Source organism: Ixodes scapularis, unplaced genomic scaffold (assembly GCF_016920785.2).
Source record: "Ixodes scapularis isolate PalLabHiFi unplaced genomic scaffold, ASM1692078v2 PGA_scaffold10__122_contigs__length_95168666, whole genome shotgun sequence".
Classification (NCBI taxonomy): domain Eukaryota; kingdom Metazoa; phylum Arthropoda; class Arachnida; order Ixodida; family Ixodidae; genus Ixodes; species Ixodes scapularis.
The window spans coordinates 45,107,463-45,120,824 of NW_024609836.1; positions in this window are offsets into that span (position 1 = coordinate 45,107,463).

The window sequence follows — 13,362 nt, forward strand, 5'->3', positions numbered from 1 at the left end:
TCCTTTTTTTTTTTTTTTTTTTCAATCAACGTATTTGCAGTTTTTAGAAGCCCCGAAAAATGGGTATCATTCTTCTTTTCTATTTTTAATATTGTGTACGTGCCTTCGATGACCTACGACTTTGATTATCTTTGGTGATTGTGTCTAAACCATAGAAAAAAGGCCCGCGACCACGGAGGAGAGAGTGAGCGCGACTCTAACCGGCCAGTTCTCCATCGGCGGTTTTCGGGTGCAAAGAAAACGAATTTCGAGCCGCAAACTGCGCTCTGGGTAGTTTGGCTCTCGTATGTCACGTACAAATAAAAACCTTGGCGAGCATAACTGCCCTGTCAGCGGTGGGCGCAAGCTTCAAGCGTCTTTTGAATTCCTCACTTTACATATCGCTGAAACACGTGGTGGCGTTCGGAGTCGCTTTTGAAACGAATTCGACATTTCTCTTGGTAGAGAGGAATGAAAAGGTCGAATGCCGAATCGAATATGGAATACCGATATTTTCATTTGCAATATACAGAAACGAAAACGAAGGCCCCATAGATGAAAAGAAAAACAAAATTGACAGCGACTTTTATCTCGAAAGCCCTTTAATACACGGAATGCAGTATACCGGGTGTGAGGAGGAAAACAAAAATAAATAATGGCCAAACTTCCGAGAGACTATGTTACTTTCGGTAGGCTATTGTTTTTGCTTGTTTTTGAGAACCCTAAGTGAGTGGCGCATACTTCAAAAAGTATCACCGCCGATGACTAACTGCGGTACCTCCCGAAATCTACTTATACGCAATCGACATGCCTCCCTGATCCCTTGGCTGAAAAGAAAGATCACATGTTCCTGAAAGAAACGACAAATCTGCCGAAGGTATCGTGGGCGATTCGTCAGGACTACCTATTCAACTAGCCTGGTCCATTTGCCTGAGAGCGACTTAAAACCTACAAATCTCTAAACGCGTTCAACTGCTTTGTGAGCGGCAAGGAATCGGCGATGGGTACCCATCTCCCCCATGCGCCAAAAGTACACACCGCAGGGGTCACCGAACCGGTCTTGGTTTTAGCAGACAATCGTCACAATATTTTTATTACGTTTCCTTTTGCTCGACGCAATCTATGTAATGCACAATTTTCTCATGTTTTGACTTGCTTGCTTTGGTATTCAAGGTTTCTTTTTCGGAGAACAGTGTACAATGCATCTGTACGTCCCTTAATGGCCCATCGTTGTACGGAGATGATCTATCGAGGCGCCGCGGCGCCGGCGCCGCATTCTCGCGTTTAGCCATCTGTCGGCAGCACATCGAAGTGCTAGCACCGTCTGCCAATCCCGTCAACCCGCGATCTACCAGGCTCGGCGTCGTCGGTGGCATCCCTCGTCTTGAGATACTCGGAATGACTTCATTTGTGGCATTCTCTTAGTGCCGGTGCGCATCGGCAACTTAAAAGCACGACACATGGGGCGTTTCTAGAGCGTATACCTCTTACGCAATACCTCGCTAGGGAGCCAAGAGTCGTCGCACACGCACCTAAACAGAGAGTAAACCTAGAAGAACCTAGAAGCGCCGGAAGTATTTCTATCCCCATGTCATAGCGGCTGGAAGTGACGCGCACACCATGTATTTTCATCATGGAGGTAGGAAGTTTCTGGAAGCGACATGACACCACCAGAAGAGAAGCCGGAAGTGAGGGACTCACCCCGAACGATGACCAAAACCAAGAGACGCTAGTGGAGGTAAAGGATGCGAGCAGACTACGCGCTATGTCGAAGCACAGAGTGGCTATGTTAATTTGCATCTATGCCGGTTAAAAACGGTTAATTTATTAAAGAAGCGTGTATGACGGTTTTGTGTGTGATCTTTCTAATGAATAACAACGCCTCGAAGTTGTTTTTTATATTAAGAAAACTTTGAAATTTTCAAAAAACAAGCCTGGAGCTTTACATTTCGAAAATTCAGCTGCATTTTCGCGTTAATAATAAGAAGACAATTAAGGGTGGGAATATTGTCTTTATATATTCGTAAAGGAATGTTTAAAGACTCGCATTTTGATATGTTTCGTGAAGTATTATGAAAGATGGTTTATTTGCACAAACAAAAATGTGAATATGTCTTTAAAACGCGTTTTTATGCCATGTTTGATTTTTTTGTTTGCATAAGAATATTTTATTGATATTTTAGTTTTTTTGTGTATGTGTTGTATATATTTTGTGAAATTTAATCAAAGAGTTATGGTGACGTGAAAGTTTCGATGAGGAAATGACGACTGTCCAAAATAGCATCGTGAAATCTTCTCAGTTTCCACGCCTCGAGCTTCTCTATTTTATATCTCAGCGAAAAATGAAATTGTTACGGCGCTCATATATAGCTGAATGTTCATCCCAAGAACATGCCTTTCATGCATATTTTTAACAAAACTATCAAAATTATGACCCGGACCATCATTGCACGAAATGACATAGAATCACCCTGCTGTTAACTTTTTTAAGCACTCTGTGGTTTCTAATATGTGGTTTCTATATGTGGAACATCAATATCAAGAGCTTTATTGACAGTTACCAGCACTGCTACAGATGGCGCGTGCGTTCTCAAATAATGGCGTTGGTCGTCTGCAAGCAGCTCTGCATTTCCTCGCGAAAACGCCGCGCAAGAGCACTTGCGACCAATCGTCGCGGGAGGTGTCCGTCATAATAATTGCAAACGTTCCCCATGATATGAGATGGACGTCCCTCTCTCTCTCCACAATCTAGGCTCCCTTTGCAATTAATGCGATAGCTACGATCTTTATCGAACCCTAAAGTAGCCTTGCGGAGGAACCGTCGCCATTGTCTGGTCGGAGGGTGACACACTCATCCATAACCATAAAACTATCCAGATAGGTGATGTCACGCGACTACTCGCCTAATTACCTGATATTATGACGTCATCTGACTCTATAACGTCACGTGACAGTGTGGCGCCGCGTGACATTATGAAGTCACGTGATAACACGGACGCCGTGCATCATTTTGAATTCACAGAAATAGCCCATAAGAGCAATTGCTGTAAGAACGCGGAAAGCGCGTGAAATGAGCTTTGCAGAAAGCTGTTTCGACAGACAAAGGAGAATCAGTTCGGCAGTCCCACCAGAACAACCGCTTATGGCCTGAATGTCCAACGAGATTGAATGTCCAACGAGCCAGAATGTCCAATCGGTCACGTGACAGGCGAGACGGAAGTGCAACGAGACGAAAGATACAATCGAGACTGAATGTCCATCGAGTCTGAATGTCCAACGAGACGAAAGGTCCAATCGAGACGAAATGTCCAACGTGCCTGAATGTCCAACGAGACGGAAGATCCAACCGAGACGGAATGTCCAACGAGCTTGAGTGTCCATCGAGTCTGAATATCCAACGGATATGGAATGAACCGTGCATAGAATTTAGAAGATATTGCTTTTTTCGAATAGTAGGATTACTGATAGTTACGGCGGTGAAAAATCCGTTCGATGGAATGGGGAACCGGACGTTTTGGTGCGTAGATATCGGTAGGCGGTCGTTTTGGTACCTGGTCGTTTTGGCACCAGGCTTAAGGGCTTTTGATGCACGGCTACTTTGGTGTGCCGCTGAGCTTGTCCCGCTGACGTTGGCTCTGTGAAGTCCCCCAAATAAAAATAAAAATTATGCTCGTGTATAATATAGACTTCATAAAACAAAAAAAAAATATTTATTGTTCGTTTTATATAACTAAATATAAATATAATTTTTATAATTCAAAAATGACGTGGAAAAGGTCACGCATGCTACAAGATCAAAGACCGAACTCGTATACCATTGACAATCGGTCACGCGTTTGCTTTCTAGAAGGTCGTAACTCTGGCGCGGAAACAAATGTGGGGTCCACGAGAGTTCTGAGAATCGTAAATCGCGCTTCTTCCCAGTCACAGTCTACTTTCCGTATGGTGCAAGCTGCTGTATTTTCCTTATTGGTGTCCCTAGTCACGCAGAGATGATATCCCCGCTTGGGGAAAAAAAGAACTTCTGATTAAATTGTTAGTATTATTGTTAGGTCAAGTAGTCAGTGCAGTCTGTGTAAATACAATTTTTTTTTTTCTTTTTTTTTACAAAACGAAGGTGAAGGTTTTACGCATTTCTGATTGGACTTCTCGGTCCCCAGAAACAAAAATTCGATCCTCTTATCAAAATCATTGAGAAAATGCAACGTTCCTTTATTAAGCATTTGTGCAGGATATGTCCTAAAGTGGTGAGCTTTTGTCCGGGGATTATCCGGAGGATCCGGCAGATTGACGCTTATCGCGACGATTAGTTTCGCATGCTTCGGCCACCAAAGCGATTGCTGTAGCAGTGAACAATGTGCTAAGCAACAAACAGGTACTTTCAATAATTAATACAATACTTTTTAGGATTGGCTTCGGTCGTTCCAGCTCTGCCTTTTCTGGTCACGTGGCACGCGGCAATCGCACCGATACGCGCCTAGGTAGCATACCGAGGCTGCGATTGGATTTCAACTGGTTGTAACTCTGTCACAGAGCCGCTGCGACAGTGCGACCGTGAGTTATTCATATGCGCAGATAACAAGTGCACATCTGAGGAGGTCAGCCCCTCGCTTGGTCTTCCCAAATCCCATCATGCTAGAGTCGCGAGTGAACATATTCACGAAGAACCCGACTTTTATCATTTTGAACGACCCGGGTACGATGATTCACTACCGGACCCTTGTAAATTCTGAGAACTGCATTTGTGATCCTCTCTTTTTAGAAAGAGGGTGTCACTGTTGACCCCCACTGTCCCCGGCTATCTACACACCCGACCCTAATCAACTCTTTTCGACAGTTCGACAAACGGGCACTTTCGCCAGATTCTTTATTCTGCGAAATCGCCTAGGGCAAATTGTCCTATTCAACGAATTGTCCTTCTTCCAGTTGTCCAGAGACCAATGAAATTTCGACGAACTGAGCGGCTTCGCGGTGCAATACGCTTCCCCTACAAGAATAGAAAGCCACGTGGAAAGATCTATTGTTATATTCACACAGGATGCAGGCTATTGGTACATCCCGCTGTGAACCTTCTGCTGCACGCCGAGATGGATGCTCAGAGATAAAATAGTCAGAGTGCAGGCGAGCTGGTGAATGTTAACCATGTTGAATATACCTGAGACTGGGGCAGAAATGAACATAAAAGTCGAAGGAACAGAAAGGGACAGGAGACGTCGTCCTGTCCCTTTCTGTTCCTTCGACTTTTATGTTCATTTCTGCCCCAGTCTCAGGTATATTCAACATGAGATGAATGCGTTTGCGTCCTTTATCAGCAGTCAAGCTCCCACGTACCAAGAAGTTATCAACTACCTCGACAGGATCGCGAGCTTCGGAGTTCTTCCAGAAGCGAGTTAAATTACTTGGGCTTCTGAGACCCACAATGCATGTCCCATGCAAAAGAATTGCGTACTGCGTGATACCAGTGTTCCCGCTGCTATACTAACCTACTGACAGGGAATGCATGTTTATGTAAACTGCTGGCAACTGCAGTGTATAGTGAGTATTTGTCTGTTCCAAAGATAAACGAACAAAAATAAAAAAAAAAGAATTGTTAAATTCACACAATTGTTTGGCATTTGCTCATGGGTTGTCAGGTCCCCCCCCCCCCCCCCCCCCCCCGTGCATTTATAGGCGAGTTAGACGTAAATCCTTTTTTCTTTTTTTTTTTTAAAGAGAAGATATATATATATATATATATATATATATATATATTTTTTATTAGTGGGAAATACGTTTGCGCAAACTGCTGATGCCTCGCTCCATGCAGCTCCTGAAGCTCTATTCAAAAATTTTAATATTGACTGTGCGCATAGTCTGTGGCGCTGGCAGTCGGTTATGTGTTTGCGATGCGGGTCTCCGTACGCAGCTCATCTATAGATCGAAACGGGCAGGGATGAGGACTGATCTAGAAATTACTGAGATCTGAAGCGCGACTTTCATAGACGCCTTCCAATTGCGATGCATTAGAGCACCCGGACACTGCATCCCTATTATATATTTCAAATTGGCTGACTTATGTCATCGAAACATTTGAGCCGTCAATATCAAAGGAGCGTTTGGCGTCGTACAATCGGCACTTTTAACCGATTGGGACATAGCTGCGCATCGGCACTCAGCTAAATAACCATCATGCCTTCATGTAGATGAAATTAAAATATTTGTGCCTGCTCTATGTTTTTCTGTCGGCCTGTCAACATCGGCTTCAGTGGCACGACATTTTAGTATGACGAAAATACGGCAATGCCTGCAAGGGCGCGGGTTAAATATACACACAAGTCTGTATATTTAACAAGGCCAATTATTCTAGCACGTGATAGGCGAGACGAAATGTCCAACTTGCCTGAATGTCCAACAAGACAAACGATCCAATCGAGACGGAATGGCCAACGTGCCTGAATGTCCATCGAGACGAAAGATCCAACCGAGACTGAATGCCCAACAAGCCTGAAGGTCCAACGAGACGGAAGGTCCAACCGAGACGGAATGTCCAACGCGCCTGAATGTCCAACGTGCCTGAATACCCATTATTGGATCTTCCGTCTCGTTGAACATTTAGGCCCGTTGGACATTCCTTCTCGTAATCCAGAACAACATTTTCTTTTCCCTCCGAGAACCCCCCTCCCCATTACCCATCCCGGCAGACCAGGAAGTTGCCGAAAACGAAGCAGACCGCAGAGCCCCGGGTGAACACAAGATGAAGCCCGACCACATGCATGACTGACGCCGCCCGCCCGCGATGCCTGCCACGCTTACGGCTCGCCGCTCCGCGATGACTATTCACGTCTGCAGCTCGTTGCTCGCCCTCTCGCGGCAGAAACGGGAAGCGCTCTAGTGAGGTTCCCCCCGTTCTCCTGCTCAGAGGGAACGGCGGAACTGTCCGCGACCATGGCTCGCGAAATGTCATGACTCATTTCCGAATGCAAACAACCCTCTTCACTGTCCCGATGTAATGCTGCAATCGGTATGGGTTTGTACCTTACTAGAGAGTTTTGCTATCCCGTCTTGAAGATAACACAAGCGCCGTGCGTTTGCGTTAGAGTTTCGTGCTCCACGCTTCATGCGCGTCGTCGCCACGTACCAATCCAAGATCGCAATTTCGGGCTCCGCGTACGCGCAGTGTGGAATACGCAGAGCTAACGCAAACACACAGTGCTTACGTTCGCTTGTATACGCATCACTAAAACTCACTATTGTTTCACCGGTCTTCCAACGCCAACAAAACGTGCTGCAGTGAGCAGACGTGCAAGCGGGTAGGCACTACTTCGAACTGACAAGGCTGAGATTGGCAAAACGACGCGCAGAAAACTTATATATATATATATATATATATATATATATATATATATGAATGCCCAACAAGCCTGAAGGTCCAACGAGACGGAACGTATATATATATATATATTTTTTTTTTTTTTTTTTTTTGGGGGGGGGGGGGGGGGTGGGGGGGGTTTGATTTGGACGGATTGGCGGCCAATTTGGAAGTTTTGGCGAATGTCAAAAGCCACGACTATGATAGCACCATATCCTTTACACACAATTGATGTCATTTTACATGGATTTATTCAATTAGCTAAAGTGTTTTAATTGATTTTAGACTATTTTGATTTTATAACTTGTTAATTAAAAATGCTCAAATTGGCGCCATTGATGATAATTTGACAACCTTGTATTGCCATAGTTCTTCGCGCGTTTGAAATTATATCATAAACAAAAAATTATATTAGAGCTTGAAAAATACATACTATAATACCTTAATTGTTTTATTAATAATACAAATTGCGGTAACATGTCGGCCATAAAAAACGCTACAATCACGAAAATACGCCATCATAGTCTTTACAGAAAAACATTTTGTTTTCTATTTAGCATATGAAAAACTTTTACATCGTTATCAAGATAGAATAAACACTGGATGTAATATAAAGTCACCTGCGTCACGCGTTGCACACGCACGCTTCTCTTCTCTGATTCGGATTCCATCTTTGTTGTTGTTTTTAGTAGTAAGAACAGCATCTCTTAATTTATACGTTTTGTGAACATATTTTAAACTCATCACCCGTGGTGATATATTGTAAAATTTGGTTTGACTTTCTTATTCTCGGGCTGGGAATAATGCTAAAGCAATTAATTATCGAAATTCCCCAGAACCCATTAAACGACCCACAGTCCATTATTTGGCATGACAATTAATTGAGTGAGAAAATTTATCTAGAGCACACACATATCAGCGCTGATATATTTTTTTTTTTTTTTTTTTTACAAATACAATATTTTATTTTACCTTCAAGGTGTGCGAAAGACTCTGTTTTCAAAGAGACACTGACTGAACTCTCCAAAATATATTGAAGTGCCTGGGTCAGACACGTATGTCACAAAATAAAGCTTCCGCGAATAATTTCTTCAGCTCAATAATTACGCTGCGAGGCACATCTTGAGTTGGGAGAATAACCGGAATTAAGACTTATGTTCAGAAATTAAAGTCAAAATAAGATTTAGATTTGGTTTTGTTACCGAATGAAAACGTGCCTCCTGGCGTAAATATTATGCTAAACACTGGTTGTGCTTTTTAGGATAAATAAAGAGGTGACCTGGCGTGCATAACCACTTAGCCCTCATTGTATACGCGGGAATGATTTGTGCCGCTTAGTGAAGCCAGCACACTTGACAGGCTCAGCAGCTCCATGGGGTCGCAGATGGCTCTATAATGACTAGGAGGACGTTACCACCTCACGGCGAGCGACGGTCAGTCACCTAGCTGTGTTTGAAAATTTGTGTTTGTCCTTTGTCCCTCCCCTCTTGTTCCCCTTCCCCAGGGATTATTTTCGTCATTCTTGTTCAGCTCGCCTGCACCTTTGCATTTAACTACATTATAGTCAACATTGTTGTTTTTATTCAAGGAAATATATTTTTCTTTTTTTTTTTCTGTACGAAGCTAAGTTTTATCTCGAGTTTAATCAGCGCTACAAGAGATGACCCTGAAACAAAAAATTGTAAAAGAGAAGTTTGTACGGCCATTCCTGGTCAATATAGGCATGACTATAACACACAGGGTAGCGCGCATCGAAGGGAACTGCCTGAAGCCACTACATCGCAAAGTACTTCGCGCCTAATCTAAAAATTCAAGGCTTGGAATCTGTAAATATACCAGGTTGGAATACCGAATAAACCAGGTTGGAACAAAGATGAAATTTATACATAAACCAGAGTTCTTTTTCTTGAGGCTTCATTGTCTGTCTACATATCCATTAAGTTACATCACAAGGTACATAACGGGATGCGATGGTTTGTGCTACTTGTGCCAAAAACTAGACGTTTACTAGGTAACGCCCTACCTTTTCATTCAGTGCCTATAATTATCATGAAGTTTATAAAAAAAATGGCGAAATCGTTGCGAGGTGGTCGCATCTCACCGCCATATTTTTTTTTCCCCTAAAGCCGGGGTTACACTGCTTACACATCATACAAAAGACAATCTTCAAGCAGATTTGAACGCCAATCACCACGAGATATGTGCTTCGAAGGCCACATAGTAAAGAATTCAAGGAGATACTTGGCACGCGGCATTTCAACCACGGATATCGTGGTGACAGATATCTGCAGTCTGTCTTTTTTATATGATGTATAAGCAGTGTGACAACGGCTTAAAGGTGCTTCTAGTAGGAGCAGACACCACAATATGACCCTCATTAGTTGCGTAATAGATAATTTAAAAAAAAAATCAAAACAGGGACAACACGAGGACTGCACTTTGATAGTATCAAACCTCGTGCTTAAATTCAAAAAGCTACGTCAAACAACGTGCGGAGATTAAAAAGAAAATAATAAAAAAGTAGGGCATGAATGTTTTATATAGGGAAATCCGAATGTTTATTTATGTACGGTGCTACATTTTTTCTTGAGTGTTATACGCACTACAGTTTGCAGTTAAATATATCAAGAGGCGCGCTTGTTGCGCTGGCTGCCACATGTTCAGATGAATAGTTGGAATTAAATAAGCGTCACAACTTGCCTATCTACTTCCCCAGAGCAGCCTTTACACCGTTCTACCACACGTAGGGTGACCACCTTCCTGCCGGTGGAATGCGGGACACCCTGACCGGGGGGGGGGGGGGGGGGGGGGGGGGGGGTGTAGGAGGAGGAGGACGGTATTTTCACGACTCAAGAAATAAGCATTAAAGGAAATTCACCAACGCGCACACCCCAAAATCCTGTGCTGTCCGAAAGTGTATTATACACCTGAAAATTGTACTCGGCAATTAAGATAAGCTTCACTCACAGTGATATACTTTTGTTTATTTGTAATGGTAAATATTTTATTAAAAGTATCTAAGTTGAAAACATAAAGATCGACTGCACCAGACTCCAATGCGTCAAAAGGAAATAAAAAACAGTAAATATTTTTCGGCTTATTGTTTCCTATCGATACTTACTTTTATATTAACATGCTCCTACACAAAATTAAAACCTTATTTTATTGTTTTTTGACCGTTGTGAGTTGCAGGTTTTTTGCCTTCTGTAACCGTCTTCACTAAAAAAAAGAAAGAAAAAAAAAAAGCTTTCCACAACAACCTTTTCGCATGATACAGTATGATTTGCAACTAATTACAAAAGTTTATTTTTCAGCTTTTGGCGAGCAATTTTCGCTCGCAATATTTTGCCATCAAGGGGAGAGGCACAACGGCGCATGTGCGTCAGTCTCCTGCAAGAACAACGGTTGCTTCCCGCAGTGATTGGCAAGAAAATGACATACCGTTGAGATTCACACATTTATCAGCGACCTCCGCGGTTCCCCATTGTCCGTTGTTCGGAAGCGCCATAATTTGCGCAGTGAATGTTACGACAATGTGAAATGCGGGACATTTTGAAGATTTGGGAATTGCTTGCGGGACGTGGGACACGAGCCCTCAATGCGGGACAGTCCCGCGAGTCGCGGGACGGGTGGTCACCCTAACCACACACACAAAAAAGGATCTATAAGTACAAGTTGCATTAACTCGACCTAACACAACTTTTTCTTTGACTCGCCTCCATTGCGCTTCCCACTCCTTTTCCGCATACGCCCTCTGCGCACGATTAGGACGCCACTGTATGTGCTCCCTGTACAGTGGCGCTAGGGGCGGCCGGAGAAGGGTTCGCGGAGGCCATGGTTCAAAGTAGTTCAAAGCATCGCGCGCGCGCTTCAGGATCTCGGAGGCCAGGTTCAAAGAGACTAACTTAAACTTTACCCGCTAGATGGAAGCACCTCCCGGTGTTTGTATTTCTTTTCTGGCGCGAGTTTTCAAACAAGGGTTTCGCTTTCATCGCAGACTAATGTTGCCAAAACTGGACTTTTGTTTGAAGTCCGTCGAATCATCAAACGTCACGCCGAATCATGTGCCTTCACTGCGGGTGATTCAACGTGCCGTCTCAGCTATCGACCAATGAGAAAGCTTTTATATTTTAGCCAGATCGGGCCATTTATTCGTATGAACAACCCAACTATAAAGTTAGTAAGCCCCACGGGGTCTTGTGATCACTGGATGTTCTTCGCTCGACTCATGTACAGAACGAAAGAAAGGCAAACGAAAGGTATGTCTTCAATTTTAGAAACTCAACTAGGTAATGCGAGCCACCGCCAGATTCAAAAAGCGGAGCTGAAAGCTTTTTAATTATCTATTCGTATAAACATCTAAACTTCCCGATAGATGGCAGCACCTTCCGGAGTATGCATATCTCTATCTCTTTGTAAATGTGAATGAATGGATATTGTCTGCCGTGTAATTAATCGGGCGGTATTCTGCGCCACCGTCCTGTTATGTATAGAAACAATACCGCGTTTGATGAGTCTCGTTCATCTTAATTTCCAGAAATGTTCCTTCAGACCCGTTCATTTCGAAGTTTTTCTCGGTCGGTACACAGGCCGGGAAAACTGTGGTTTTATGAAACATGGGCCTCATTTCGCAGACAAGCCGGGACAGTGTGTGTCGTGTGTGTGTAGGACAAAGTGTTCTAGTAACGTTGGTGTAGGCGTTGTAAAAGAGGGAGCGGGGGGGGGGGGGGGGGGGGGGGGGCGAGAGGAGGGGATAGGCACCGGGCGCTGCTTGTTGTAATGTCGCAGCGCTTTCTCAGCATATGATTCGACGTGGCGTTTCAGCCTTTTGCAGGCAAGCGCTACCGACCAATGAGAAAGCTTTTATATTTTAGCCAGTCTACGATCGGGCAATTTATTTGTAAGAACTTAACTACTGACAGATTAGTTACCTCAATGGGGTCTTCTGACCACAGGTTGTTCTTCGCTCGACTCATGTACAGAGCGAAAGAAAGGCAAAATTGTTATTCCATGCCAAAGGAGACGCGTCAATTTTTTCATGTCTGGTATATGTACGAAAAAATTAATTTACATAAAGAAGCCTGTGAACTCCACGAAAGTTTTTTAATTAAATTTATTTTTGCTAGTATTATGCTCAAAATTTCTGGGATTTGCATAAAACCCGTGTAGGTAACAAAAATATTGTGAAAAAAAAAACGGTTGCCTACTACACAAATTTAGGTGGACGCATAATTGCTTAATAACATGCCCTATCTTACAGTAAAATACAAATATTGAAAGACAACATCTTGGGTCGTCTTTCAAGAAAAAACCAAGCGACATCACTGACAGTAATGTCGCTTTCTCATTGAACTTAAATTTATTTTTATAGAACTAAGATGTATTGAAGTTCGTTGGCGCATCCACCAAGGACAAGCTGCAGAGCTTAATTATGACGACGTCATAGAAACGGCTACATCAACCTTCTAAAGCTTGGTTCAGACACTTGCGTTTGACTGCGTTGCGGCTGCGTTGCGGCTGCGAGAAACTAGGACATCCCTGCTACTTATATCGCGTATCAAGATGATTCCTTGAATTGGGTTCCACGCTTCATACGAAGCACAGATGTGCCGGTGACTCGCTTTCGGTTGTCGACGCAACGCAGTCAAACGCACTGAAACGCAAGGGGCTTGCGGCAATCTTTTTACGCGCAATATTGAAGTCGGGAGTAAAAACGCCAAAAATGATCGATGAATATCTAAAAAAAACTATTACCTTTTCGCAAATTCTTTAAATTTGTCAAGCCTCTGATAGTAGCTGGCGTCAATACTACAATTGCATCATCAGCCATAAAGCCATTAATTAAGACGTTTATATACAATTTGTTTAATAAACCGACTTACCATCACGGTCATTGCCTCATCCAATATCCGCCGAGCCTGACACTGATATGGCGAAGACGGCACCCGTGTAACTCCCACCCACCTCTTATCGAACACCTTTCCCCTGAAAATACTACTGAGTTCAGAGTTCGAGACATGTTCTCGAACTCTGAA